Below are 13526 nucleotides of genomic sequence, written 5' to 3' on the forward strand. Positions count from 1 at the left end.
GGAATCGCTACACTCCAGTCAGACCAGGTGTACAGCCAGCGCTGCAGCCAGGGAGTTGCAGCGCTGGCTGGGCTTTGTAAGTGTGTACACAGAGTGAGTTGCAGCGCTGTAACCCCTTCACCAGCGCTGCAACTCTCCAGTGTAGCCAAGCCCTAAGTGGTATAACTTAGGCCTTGTCTACACTGCCACTTTACAGCACTGCAGCTTTCTTGCTCAGATGTGTGACAACCCCCCCCCCCGAGTGCTGCAAGTTTCAGTGCTGTAAAGTGGCAATGTAGATATTGCACCACCCTGCAGAGAGAGCGCCCAGTGCTCTAAAAAGCCCCATCTCCACGAGGGGCCCAGCTACCAGTGCTGGTGCACTGTCAACACTGGTGCTTTACAGCACTGAAACTTGCTGCACTCGGGGGTGTTCCACCCCCCCCCCCCCGAGCAAGAAAGCTGCAGCGCTGTAAATTGCCGGTATAGACAAGGCCTTAAGTTCCACCTCTCTTTCTCCCATCCCTACTAGTTGTAAAAACTAGACTTTTCTTTTCTTTTTTTTTTAAAGCTGAGGTTCTGGAAAACAAGTTAGCAGTTTGAGAGAGATGGCAGTGTGTTGTAACAGTGTACCAACTCAATCCAAGCCTTGTTGTAGAGTGGATAGATCATTGGGCTGGGACTCAGGACACCTGGATTGTGTTCTGTCTCAGCTGCTGTCCTGCTGGGAGATGTTGTACAAGTTGCGTTACCTGTCTGTGCCTCTTTTTCCCCATCTGTAAAATGGGGAGAATAATGCCTACCTGCTTTGTAAAGTCTACTTTCATCAGATCTACTGATGAATATCACTGTCTAAGAGCAAGGTATTAAGAGATGCAAGTGTTTGATCCTATCAGTCCAGTAAGTAGCCGGGTAGTAAAACAGTGCTACTAGAAGGTGTAACTATTGTGAATGCAGTCCGGATCAGGAATGCTTTGATCTTGTATTGTGCCTGTGCAGGATTCTAAGGCCTTAGAATTGTATAGACCTAATAATTGCTTATTAACTAAATTTTCCACCTATTACCTCTGCACTTTCTCCCATGTCTCCTTTTAATGCACGGAAAGAGCTCCTTGCAAAAATCCGTGAAGCCACCACATTATCCCTTTTCAGATCTTGCGCTCAAACTTACCTCTGTCACAGTGCCTACAAAGCAAATGACAATGGCTAAGCAGTGAATGTTCTGTGACTGCTGCTGCTTAACAAATCATAACAGTTTTGCTGATGCTTTGTGCTCTCTGCATCTATTCCTATCTGTTGTTTCTTGTCTTGTACAAAGATTGTAAGCTGTCTGGGTATGTCTTCACTGAAGCGGGGGAAGGGGAAAAGAGTGTATTCTTAGCTTTGGTTAGCTAACTCAAGTTTATAGATTCAAAGACCAGATGGCCCTAGCTACTAGATTATCTAGTCTGATCTAGAGCATATATTTTGAAAAACTTCAATCTTGATTTTAAAGTTGCCCTTGCTGGAAAATCTACCACAATCTTTAGTAAATTGTTCCAATGGCTAATTACACTCACTTAAACATGTACACGTCAGTTCTAGCCTGAATTTGTCTTTCAACTTCCAGCCATTGGATTTTGTGATATCTTTTGTCTGCTAGATTGAAGAGTGTATCTTTGTTAAACTAAACAAATTGAGCTCCTTGAGTGTGTCACTATAAGGTATGTTTTCTAATGCTTTAATCCTTGTCCTATCAACATCTTCCTTGAAAGAATTGAAAATCAGCTATCTCAGATTAAAATAGCACTGAAGACTTGTTGTTTTTTTAGCTTGGGTTAGCTGCTCAAGTTAGAGCCAGAGGTTGAACTCAAGCTGCTAAGCAGAATCTCTCTGTATTTTCACTGCTATTTTAGCCCAAGTTAACAGAGTTAACACTTTATTTACTTTAGTACAGACATACTTTGAGGCATTGAGCACTGTTTTGTTTATGTGCACAAATGGGGCCCTAATCTGGCTGGAACCTGTAGGTGCTACTGCAGTGCAAATAATTATAAAACTTTTAAGCCATAAACGCATCATTCCGCTGCAATAAATAACTAGTGCAAAGCTCTCCACCTAAAGAATATGGTTCTGGACTATAGGAAACAAATGATACAGGATTCCAGTTCCTTACTCTGCTCATTGGCAGTGGTAGAGTACTGTGAGAATTCACTAGATGAAGCAGACAATGATAGTACAGACCAATAAGAGCATTTTGTAGAGGACTTAGTACATGTCAAAAATGTACAGCCCTATGGATGGAGTAACAGTGCAGATTGCTTTTGATTCTGCATGTTCTCCCTCATAGTTATGTTGGAACTTTCCATTGCAGCTGCATTTCTGTATTAAGATGGATATTCTCTTAGATTGTGTCCTATTGCCTAAACATGGGGGAGGGGAGGTTTCAAACAAGTTTGAGAGTCCTTAGACTTCAAAAATTTAGAGTCTCTTTCATGTCCCTCTGAAAGTCTTAAACTAGGACTAAGTTCTTTGGAGCAGGAAGTTTTAGTTAAATAACATTCTTTACAGCACCTAACCCTCTGGGTGCGTGACGTTTTTGCAGGTCTCTTGCTGCTTGTGAAATGCAAGTAATAAGGCTGTTTTAGATACAGTTTCTGTATCTGCTTTGTTTCTCCATGACAAAAGACTTTTTTTTTTTTTTTTTTTTTTTTTTTTTTTGGTATTGAAAAAAAGATGTGGAGAAAGGAACTGTTAAAGACATGGAGAGCCCTGGCCCAGCTTGCACTTTTAACTAGTCCGCTTTGCTTGTTGATAGTTTAAATATAAATACATACTCCTAGCACTTCTACAGTGAGCATATATTGAGGACAGTGCTTCAGTAAAGAGTGAAGTGATTATAGCTTTTCTACTGTAATCTACCCATGCTAGTATCTAGATAACTGTTTGATATACCCATAGCTATAATTGCCACTCCACCACAAAGCAGGATGGCTGCCTTTGTCTATTTTAGGTACTTCCATGGTCCTAGTTACCATAGTATTTGAATACCTCACAATCTTTAATGTACTGATCCCCACAACACTACTAAAGCAGGGAATTACGGTTGTTCCCATTTTATAGCTGGTAAACTGAAATGCAGAGAGACTTTGCCCAAAGCCACAGAGGAATGTCAGTGATGGAGCAGGGGATTTCATGTGGGTTTCTCAACTCCCAGGCTAGTGCTACTGGATCATCCTTTCTCTCTTCTACTAGGGAAAGTTTAATGTGCCCTAAAGATGTTTCCCTCCAATTGCTAATGGAAATGCAGTGGTCTCAGTTTGTCCAGCATATACAGAGTAACAAACAGTAGAAATTGTAGCTAAGTATCCTGGGTCAAAGAGAAAATGTGGTGGTGATTAATGTACTATTTGAGAAATAGTGTATAGTCACGTAATTAAAGTCTCTTGTAATGCATACACACAAGGGACAGAGTGAAGTTTGTGTGTGCACCCTTAGTTTTATGTGTTCTGATATTGCTTAACTATGTAATCTTAAAGTTCTCTATACATCTTTTATATGGAACTTTGTAAATTTATTGTATATTATGCTTGTGGATGGCAGGGTAGATAAAATCAATTTTTAAAAAAAAATCAAATCTTTTTTTGATAAAATGCTTTTTTGAGGAAAAGATAGTTTTAATTAAGATACATTATATCTCAAAGATACCTCATCTGAATAGGGATTATAAATTTTAATTCTGTAGTATGAGACAATATACCCCTCTACCCCGATATAATGCTGTTCTCAGGAGCCAAAAATCTTACTGCGTTATAGATTAAACCGTGTTACGTCGAACTTGCTTTGATCCGCCGGAGCGTGCAGCCCTGCCCGCCCAGAGCGCTGCTTTACCGTGTTATATCCGAATTCGTGTTGTATTGGGTCAGAGGTGTATTCATAAAACAAGAAAAGTTTTGTAAATGAGTTTCAGTAGTTCGTGACTTAGGGACCCAATTTTATGGAGTTCCAGGGGCTTCTGTATAAATTATTTAGGTTAATTTTTCTATCTACCCAATGGAACTCAGTGCTCAGTCTAGAAGATATCATCAGAGATGCTTAGTTTTGCAGTTCTCAAACTGTGGATTTGTGTCTCCAGTGATAACATGCTTGTTAACAGCAAAAATGTTTTTAAATAAGTAAGTAAATATATAAAGGTGAGACATAAGAGATCTCGACCCTATTGTCCCGCTGCAAATTTGTGTACACGGTCAGTCCCTTACCCCTCTCTCTAAAAGTGCAAAGCTTCAAAAAGTTCAATGAATAGAAGATTGTTGGGGGCAGAATAGATCTGGACAAGGAGAAGAAGTCTGGAGGTAAATGTGAGAAGGGAGGGGACAGGCAGTAAAAACAAAAGTGAAACTGTTTGAACAGCATATTCCAGAAGTCTTGAGGTCTTTCTAAGTGTAGCCTTCATTGATTTGAGATCTACGATACTATTCTCTCACTAGAAGGGAGAACCTATAATGGCAGCAGGCCATAAGAGACCCAGTTTGGGAATATTTTAATGAAGTTCCTCTACCTCTGGGTAAGACAGGGATGCCTGCAAAAGAAATGCAAGGCCTGGTGATGTTCTCCTCCTAATCCAGCATGGCAAGAAAGTCCTCCAAATATTAATGATTAACCTGTTTGAACTGGAGATCACTTTCCAGTGACTTCATAAATATCTGCTTCAATTACCTTTGGTAAATGAAATAATCAATCAATCACTCATTTTCTGATATAGCTGTAAAACTAATTTGAAAAGTTTTCAAAATCACTTTAAAAATCTATAGTGCATACCTTCTAAAAATGAAACCTACATCTGAGTTGTGAAGCATATTTATTAAGGTTCTAACAACCAACAAGCATGCACTTTTATGTAGAAATCCATGATTAGAGCCTTCCTGACTACTGATTTTAAATCAAATCCACCCTGGTGGATGGTATTTAGAACTACCCTTAACAATGGTACTTTTTTCAAAGGGGAAAAGGCAAAGTACCAAGAAGGAAAAAAAGAACCAGAAAATTGAATAAAAAAGTATTGCCATACTATAAAAACTTCACAGAAATTCTTTGTTTGGGAAGGGTTGCATAACTTAATCTTGTTTCCACTAGCCATAAGTAAGTGAGTTTGTCACGGAAATCACAGATCCCGTGATTTTCTGTGACTTCTGCAGTGGCTGATGTGGCTGGCCCAGGGGCCGCCTGAGTAGTTTGGGCAACACCTGGAAGAGCCGCACTGGCTGCTGCTGTGGCAAACTCAGGCCACCCCCCCCCCCCCGCCCCCAGCAACAGCAGCAGGAGTTTGGATGCATGTGGGAGGGGGCTCAGGGCTGGGGGTTGGGGCATGGCAGGGAATGAGGGCTATGGGTGGTGCTTACTTTTGGGGGCTCCCCGGAAGTGGTGACATGTTCCTAGCTCCAGCCAGTGGGAGCTGTGAACCCAGCACTTGGGGTGGGGGCAGTGCTCAGAGATAAGAGCTGAGGGAGGGAGATGTCACAGCTTCTGGGGAACCGCAAGGAGCCAGGTAGGGAGCCTGCCAGCACCCCTCCCCTACCTGGCACCAGGAGGACCCCTCCTCTACCTGCGGCACCTCCTGGGCCTCCCCCTCTCCAAGATTTAGTCGGGTATGTAGTACAAATCATGGACAGGTCACAGGCTGTGCAGTTTTGTTTACTGCCCATGACTTTTTACTAACAATACCCAAGACTAAAATGTAGCCTTAATCATGAGTAATATGCCAACTGCAGTTTCTCCCTTTTTGGGTGTTGTAAGCCATGGCCACAAAAGGGAAGGGGGAGGTGTGTGTGTGTGTGTATATCTATGTATGTATGTAGTAGCTAATGCATATTAATCCTAGTGTAGTCAAGACAAATTTATAGTTTTTAACGTGTTAAAAATTCAACTTGTCTGCATTAGATTACATTAGCTAACATGTTAACTGTGATAAAATGTCTTTTTCCTAGTGAAGGTGAAGCTTGTGATACCAACCCTTCTCCCTCTGTCACTTCTAAAATGATCTTTTTTGCACATTTGCCAGTGTTGCCCTTCTCTAAGTCATGTCAGTGACTTCTTATTGCCTTACATATCAAACTATAACTGCTGGGCGGGAACCGGATTTTTTGGTTTGCAGGGAATTTTGGAATTTCAAAGCTGCTGTGAAATTTCCTGCAAAAAGAAATCCCAAAATAATGTTGCAGGTTGATTGAAATGTCTCGTTTTGATGAGATTGAAATATTGTTTCAATTTTGACTTTCATTTTGTTATATAATATAACATTAAAAAATTGGAACAACATTATTTTGGAATGGAAAATCAAAACATTCCATTCTGAAAAGGACAAATGGAACATTTCAACCTTGTTGAAATGTTTTTCCAATTTTTCTTCTTACATGAATTTTCATCAAAAGTGACAACACTTCTCCAAAATGTTTTGCTTTCTATGAATTGTCATTGTCTGACAGGAAGACTATTCTGTTGGAAGATTTCCAAATGACACTGTTGCTTTCCCCTTTTTAGGCTTGCTTAGCCTGATCCCTGTAGGTAAGTATTCTCAGGAACCAGAGTACCTGAAGTGTGTTTGTGTGAACTCTCTATTCTCTATCTCACTGCAGACCTTGTGAGAGAAGAAAGAAGGGAACATGAATCCACTGAATTAGAGTGGGCTTTTTTGTTTTGTGTTCTCATTGAGTCTGCTTTTGATTTCATAATTCAGCTTCTTTCTGCTTGATCCTGCTACACAGAAGTAATCCATGTACTTTTCACGCTGCTGCTATTCAAGTTACAGTGCTGAACTTCTGATATTACTGTTTATTATTTATATGGCTTCAACAGTGTGTTAGGAGTAGTTAATATGAAGACCATATTCTTTGCCCCAAATATCTTTAGAATCTGAATAGACACTGACAGGTTATGATGGGGAAAGGGATGCATCAAAAAAGCAAAGTGAGAGAATTGATAGTGTGGTGAAGTTTAGCATATTTCTTGTTAATTTCACAATTATTGTAACTCCTTATTTGTATATTCTATCAGGTTTGCTGGCTACTTTGCAGGAAAACTGGAGCATTTAGGCCTCACTCCTTTAGAAAGAAGAGAGCTTTGAGGGAATTTGGAGGAGTGGGTTGAGGTAGCACATATTGAGTCAAGGGAGGGGATTTTATCCCATGCTGTAGCATGCAGATAATGAGAGAGGCTGGAAGGAAAAGTCAGTTGTGCAGCACTTGACATTGCGGTAGGGCTAAATAGGAGGTTGTGGTTTAAGAGAGAGGTTAATTTTTATTCAACAATTCACATTGATTTCAGTGGCATTTGTGGTTCCCAGCATTTTTGGACCTTCGTTTACTATTTAGATGCCTAAATATGGTTTTAGGTACCTAAGTTTAAGCTTCTAATTTTGAAAATGTTCGCCTCCATATAAACAGAATTTTTGAAAGTTTTGCTGAACTTAGAATACACAAACTATTTCTTTTCTTTTTTTTAAAAAAATGCTTGATGAAACAATATTATCTTTTAGTCCTTCATGGCATTTTTGCTTTCAATTTAGCTAACTCATAAGTATCTGCCTGATGTAAGTCTGATACTGACCAATTCATGTTGACTATTTTAAGATTAAAATGTACTATTTTTATTCATTCACTCTCTCTCAAAATTAGACTTATGTATTCCAACAAACAAGGTGACAGGGACTACTACTGGCAAATTTAATTGAAAAGTTGTCTTTGTATTAGGTGCCCTGGCTAGTAATGGGTGTCCTGCTTGTGACAGTGTCTGTATCAGAGGTCGGCAACCTATGGCACGCAAGCCAATTTTTAATGGCACGCGGCTGCCTGTTGGGACTCCACGTGTCATTAAAAATCCTGCCGATGCGGAAGCCGCGGGGTCCACAGTCCCGGGCCGGAGTGCTGGCCCAAGGGCAGCAAGCCGCTGCCCCTCCCCCACCTTCCCCTAGAGCCCTGGTGCTGCGCACGTAGTGCTCTGGGGGTTGGGGCTAGGTGGTCCCGCAGGGCAGCCTTTGGCTCTGTGGGGAGGGAAAGATGCTCACTGCTCATCCAGAGCCCTGCTGCCAAGCGCGCAGCGCTCTGAGGGGTGGGGCGGAGCAGGGCTGTGTGTATGGGGGTGGTGGCGGCGGCAGGGCTCCGGATGAGCGAGGAGCCTCATGATAAGGGGGCTGGCTCCGGTGCCGGGGGTGGAGGTTGGGTAACAGGTGCGGGCAGTCAAGGGACATGGAGCAGGATGGGTTGGATGGGGGGGTGGTATACTGGGGAATGGTTGGGGCGGGGGTATCTGGAGGGGGCAGTCAGGGAGCAGGGAGGGGTTGGATGGGGCATGGGTGTCCCAGGGTCTGTTTGGCGGTGGATAGGGGACAGGGAGCAAAGAGCATCCTGGGGGAGCAGTTAGGGTGTGGGGGGGTCTCTGGAGGGGGTGGTCAGGAGATGAGCTGCGGGGGTCGGATGAGTCGGGAGTTCTGGGGGGACTGCCAGGAGGTAGGGGTGTGGAGAGGGGTTGGGACAGGCAGGGAGCGGGGAGTGGGGGTTGTGTGGATCCAGAGTTCTGGGGATCCTGTCAGGGGGCGGGGAGCGGTTAAATAGGCATGGGAGTCCAAGGGGTCTTTCTGGGTGTGGATAAGGGTTGGGGCAGTCAGGGGACAGGTAGGAGGTAGGGTCCTAGGGGGGCAGTCAGGGGATAAGGGGCAGAGAGGCTTAAATAGGGGGTAGGGTCCCAGGAGGGGGTAGTCGGGACAAGGAGCAAGGGGGGGTTGGGAGTTCTGGGGGGCCAGGCACCTAGCCCTCTGCCCTGAGCCCTGCACCCCGCCCCCTCCAGGTTCCTGCTCTGAGCCCTGTACCACCCAGCCCTCTGACTCCTTCACCCCCCCATGACCCCAGCCCTGACTGGGACCCCCACACCCAGCCCCCCTACCCTGACACCTGCACCCCCCTCACAGGCCCCCAGCCCTCTGCCCTGACTCTTGCACCACCCCACATCCCATACACCCTGCACATCCCCACCCCCACCCTGAACACCAAACGGAAGCCCCTGCACCCTCACTCACATTCCCACCTGTACCCTCACACCACATGGGAGCTGCCCAGGTAAGTGCCCCCACACCCAAACCTCTTGCCCCAACCCTGAGCGCCCTCTTTCATTCTAGCTCCTGGCCAGATCCTTCACCCTCAGCCCTGTGCTTGGTCCACTCCAACTCTCAGCTCAGTGCAGAGAGAGGAGAATGGGCCAGAACCAGGGAGAAGGTAGGTACCCACTGTATGTGGGCAGGGCCGGGACCCCAGACCGGCACTGGGCTGAGCGGGTCCGGCAGCCGGGATCCCGGCTGGCAGGAGCCGGAGGATAGAACCCCTCAGCGGCAGTGGGCTGAGCCGCTCAGCTCACTGCCGGTCTGGGGTCCAGGCCACCAGCCCCACACAGCCTTCTGCCAGTCTGGGGTTCTGGCTGCCAGACCCTTCCCAGCTGGGGTCCCGACCGCAGGCCCCACTCAACCCACTGTCTGCTAGGTGAACAGAACCTCAGACCAGCAGCGGGTTGAGTGGGTCAGTGGCATAAGATCAACATTTTAATTTAATTTTAAGTGAAGCTTCTTAAACATTTTGAAAACCTTGTTTATTTTACAATACAACACTAGTTTAGTTATATCATATATATACTTGTAGAGAGAGACCTTCTAAAAAACATTAAGATGTATTACCGGCACACGAAACCTTAAATTAGAGTGAATAAACGAAGACTTGGCACACCACTTCTGAAAGGTTGCCGACCCCTGGTCTGTATTGAACCACTGAAGATCTTGCTTTATCCTCCAGGTACTGGGAGCTGTAATTGCACAAGGGGCAGTGGAATAAAGAAAGACATCAGGTGTTAAGACTTCAGTTCTTTTATTGGCTAGAAATAGTGTAAGCATGTACGGAGAGGCTACCCACTGGGATATGAATGACAGATTGAATTTGTGGGAGCAGTGGCAGTTTGCAGTACTCTCCCAAGCACTACCCACAAAATAAATGATGTCCACATGAGATGCCACACACAGATTGTGCAAATATGCAAAATATGATCATGCCTGTCCTGTGAGCCCCTTGGGATCAGTTATCTGTAGTGGGGTCAAAATATACCCATAGGCTCTGCTGGGATTCCCCTCAGTGAGACCATATTCCTGGCTAGTCATCTTGAGCTTGGCTCTCCTTTACTTGGGAGTTGAGGGGAGGAGGAGGGCTCAGATGCTTTGTTGGGCGTTTTGAGTTTGGCTCTTACTTGTATATAGTTGATAAGAAAATTTACAGAAATCTGGTAAAAATCCATGGCTGGCAAGGCTAAGGAGAAGAAGAAACTTTAAGTATATCAGGAACAAAGGACATCCTAACAACAATGTAGGTCCGTTAGTAGATGGAGACAGTAAAATTGTTGTTGTTGATGCAGAAAAGGCAAAAGCATTCAAACATTTCTATTCATTATTTGGAAATAATTCTAAAGTACTAATATGACATGAGGATGAGAAACTTAGTCCACTTTTAACTAAGGAGGATATTAAACAAGATCTCATAGGGATAAACATTTTTAAATCAGCAGGTCTGGAACTGAGTCCTAAAAGAGCTAGCGGAGATCTCTGGCCCACTGATATTAACTTATAATAAATCTTGGAAATTTTTAAGAGTGCAAGAAGGCTAATACAATGCTAATTTTCAAAAATGGCAAGCAGGGATAACCTGGATAATTATAGGTCTGTTATCCTCATGTCAGTGGTGAACAAAATTCCTAGAAAAAGCTAATACGGGATCCAGTGAACCAGGAATTAGTTTGGTGGTAATATTAATGCCAGTTGATATGCCTTTATGGAAAATAAGTCATGTTAAACCTAACTTCATTTTTTGATGACATTACAAATTTGGTTGATAAAGGTAACTGCATAAATGTAATATGTGGGAACAAAGAAAGTAGGCCATACCTACAGGATATGGGGTTCTGAAAAAAGTCCTGGGGGATAATCAGCTGAACATGAGCTCCTAGTGTGATGCTGTGTCCGAGAATGGTAATGCAGACCTTGAATGCATAAACAGGGAAATGTTAAGTAGGAGTAGAGAAGTTACATTACCTTTGTATTCATCATTGATGTGATCACTACTGGAACACTGTGTCCAGTTGTGGTTACCACAGTTTAAGAAGGATATTGAAAAATTGGAGAGGGTTCAGAGACAGGACATGAGAAAGATTAAAGGATTAGAAAGCACGCCTTATACCTGTGTTTCACAATCTTTCCAGACTACTGGACCCCTTTCAGGAGTGTGCAGCCTGAGATCTATCACCCTAAATTACATGCTTAGGCAATGGGATGTCTACACTGGCACTTCGTCAGTAAAACTTTTGTCAGCAAACATCCCCCTCGCCCCCCTCCGAACAACACAGGTTTTACCGACGAAAAGCACAGTGTGAACAGTGCTTGTCGGCAGGCGAACTCTCTCCTGCTGACAAACAGCAGCTACACTGCATGATTTTTAGCATCACGGCTTTTAGCGGCACAGCTGTGTCGCTAAAAGCTCTGTAGTGTAGCCATAGCCTCAGTTTCATGGGGCCCCCTATGATGTGCAGCCCAGGCAGTTGCCCTGCTTGGCACCCCCTAATGTTGGCCCTGCACTTGTGAGCCCCACAAACTAGTCCTGCAACCTCCAGATTGAAAAACACTGATCCAGATGAATTGACGTACCCCCAGCAATACATGTACCCCAGGTTGAGAACCACTGCCTTATAGACTCAAAGGTCAGTCTCTTTAGTTCAACAAAGAGGAGGTAAGGGGTGACTTGATTAGTCTGCAAGAACCTAGATGGGGAAAAGATATTTCAGTCGAGCAAAGAAAGACGTAATACCAGTTGCTGGAAGTTGAAGCTAGAGAAATTCAGACTGGAAATAAGGTGTAAAAACAATGAGCGTAATTAACCATTGGAACAATTTACCAAGGATCATGGTAGATTCTCCATCACTGACTATCTTAAAATCAAGATTGGATGTTTCTGTAAAAGATATGCGCTCTACGAAGTATTTTTTGGGAAGTTCTATGTCCTGTGCTGTACAGTAGGTAAGATGAGATGATCAGTGGTCCCTTTTGACCTTAGAATTTGAGACACTATGCCAATGTTGGGGAAATACTAAATACAATTTGTTCTTAGTCTTAAAAAGACCAGAAAACATGCCATATAGTGAGAGACTGAAGGAGCTCAGTCTATTTAGCTTAACAAAGAGAAGCTTAGTGGGAACAGAAATCTGGTGATAGAGGGTTCTTTTCAAACAAAGATGTAACAAGATCCAATGGTTGGAAGTGGAAACTAGACAAATTCAGAATAAAAATAAGGTACAATTTAAAAAAAGGAGTTGGGGGAGGCTGGCTCATATCCTTGGAACAAGTTACCCAGGGTTGTGATGGGTTCAGTGGATTCTTCATCCCTGGAAATCTTTCAACCTAGATTGGACATTTTTACAATGGGCAACTCTATACTACAAGAGTAAGTAAACTTAAGTTATATCAGTGTACAGCCACTGCAATAATTAAATCCATTTTTCATATTCAAGGTAGGTTCATTCTCTTGGGGTGTATCTCCTCACCAGGAGCATTTCCATCAATTTTAACTGACAGCCTGGAGCCCTGCCGCCTGGGGCTGACACTGCGTTGACCTTAATACACCAACCTAAATGCTATGCCTCTCTCAGGGCTTGGCTACACTTGCAAGTTGCAGCGCTGGTGAGGGGGTTACAGCGCTGCAACTTACCAGGTGTCCACACTTACGGAGCTCAGCCAGCGCTGCAACTCCCTTCCTGCAGCGCTGGCTGTACACCTGGTCGCTTACGGGCGCTGTAGCAAATCCAGCGCTGCTGATGCAGCGCTGCTCATCAGTGTGGACACTCACCAGCGCTGTTATTGGCCTCCAGGGTATTAGGAGGTATCCCACAATTCCCTGTAATACAACAAACGGAAGGGTACTCCCCGGAGCTACTTATCTAAAAACAAACACAGCTGCTCTTTGCTGCAGCGAGCGAGCGAGCCGAGGCTTTGGAATGTTCACAGCTGTTTGCTTGAGGAGACAAACAGCACGGGGGGGGGGGGAGGGAGGGAGCCGTCGGAGGAAGCTGCTTATCTTGGTCTGAAGACTTTTTACATTTAAGAGTGATTGTGACGAGAGGAGGGTGGGGGAAAATGGCCAGAATTTGCAAGGCAGGGAGCTGTCACACAGTCGTCTGCTCCAAAAATCCACTCTCTCTGTCTCCCCGCCTACGCTCCCTGTCACACTCCACCCCACCCCCCTCTTTTGAACTTGACAAGGCAGGAGCTGTCACGAGTGTCTGCTCCCAAAATCCACTCTCTCTTCGTTCTCCGCAAGCTCCCTGTCACACTCCAACCCACCCCCCTCTTTTGAAAGCACGTTGCAGCCACTGAAACGCTGGGATAGCATGCCACAATGCACCACTCCCAACAGCGCTGCAAATGTGGGCCACACTTGTGGCCACACTGCAGTGCTGGTCGCTGTCAGTGTGGACACACTGCAGCGCTGGCCCTACAC

At 44.4% G+C, this 13526-nt stretch overlaps 1 protein-coding gene across 2 annotated transcripts in view; it reads left to right on the forward strand.

Annotated features, from left to right (window-relative positions):
* Positions 1–13526, forward strand: part of KIAA0232 (KIAA0232 ortholog) — a 109691-nt gene that overhangs the window by 15410 nt on the left and 80755 nt on the right. The gene's annotated exons all lie outside the window — the stretch shown is intronic.

The sequence above is a fragment of the Chelonoidis abingdonii genome, chromosome 5, assembly GCF_003597395.2.
Source record: "Chelonoidis abingdonii isolate Lonesome George chromosome 5, CheloAbing_2.0, whole genome shotgun sequence".
Classification (NCBI taxonomy): domain Eukaryota; kingdom Metazoa; phylum Chordata; order Testudines; family Testudinidae; genus Chelonoidis; species Chelonoidis abingdonii.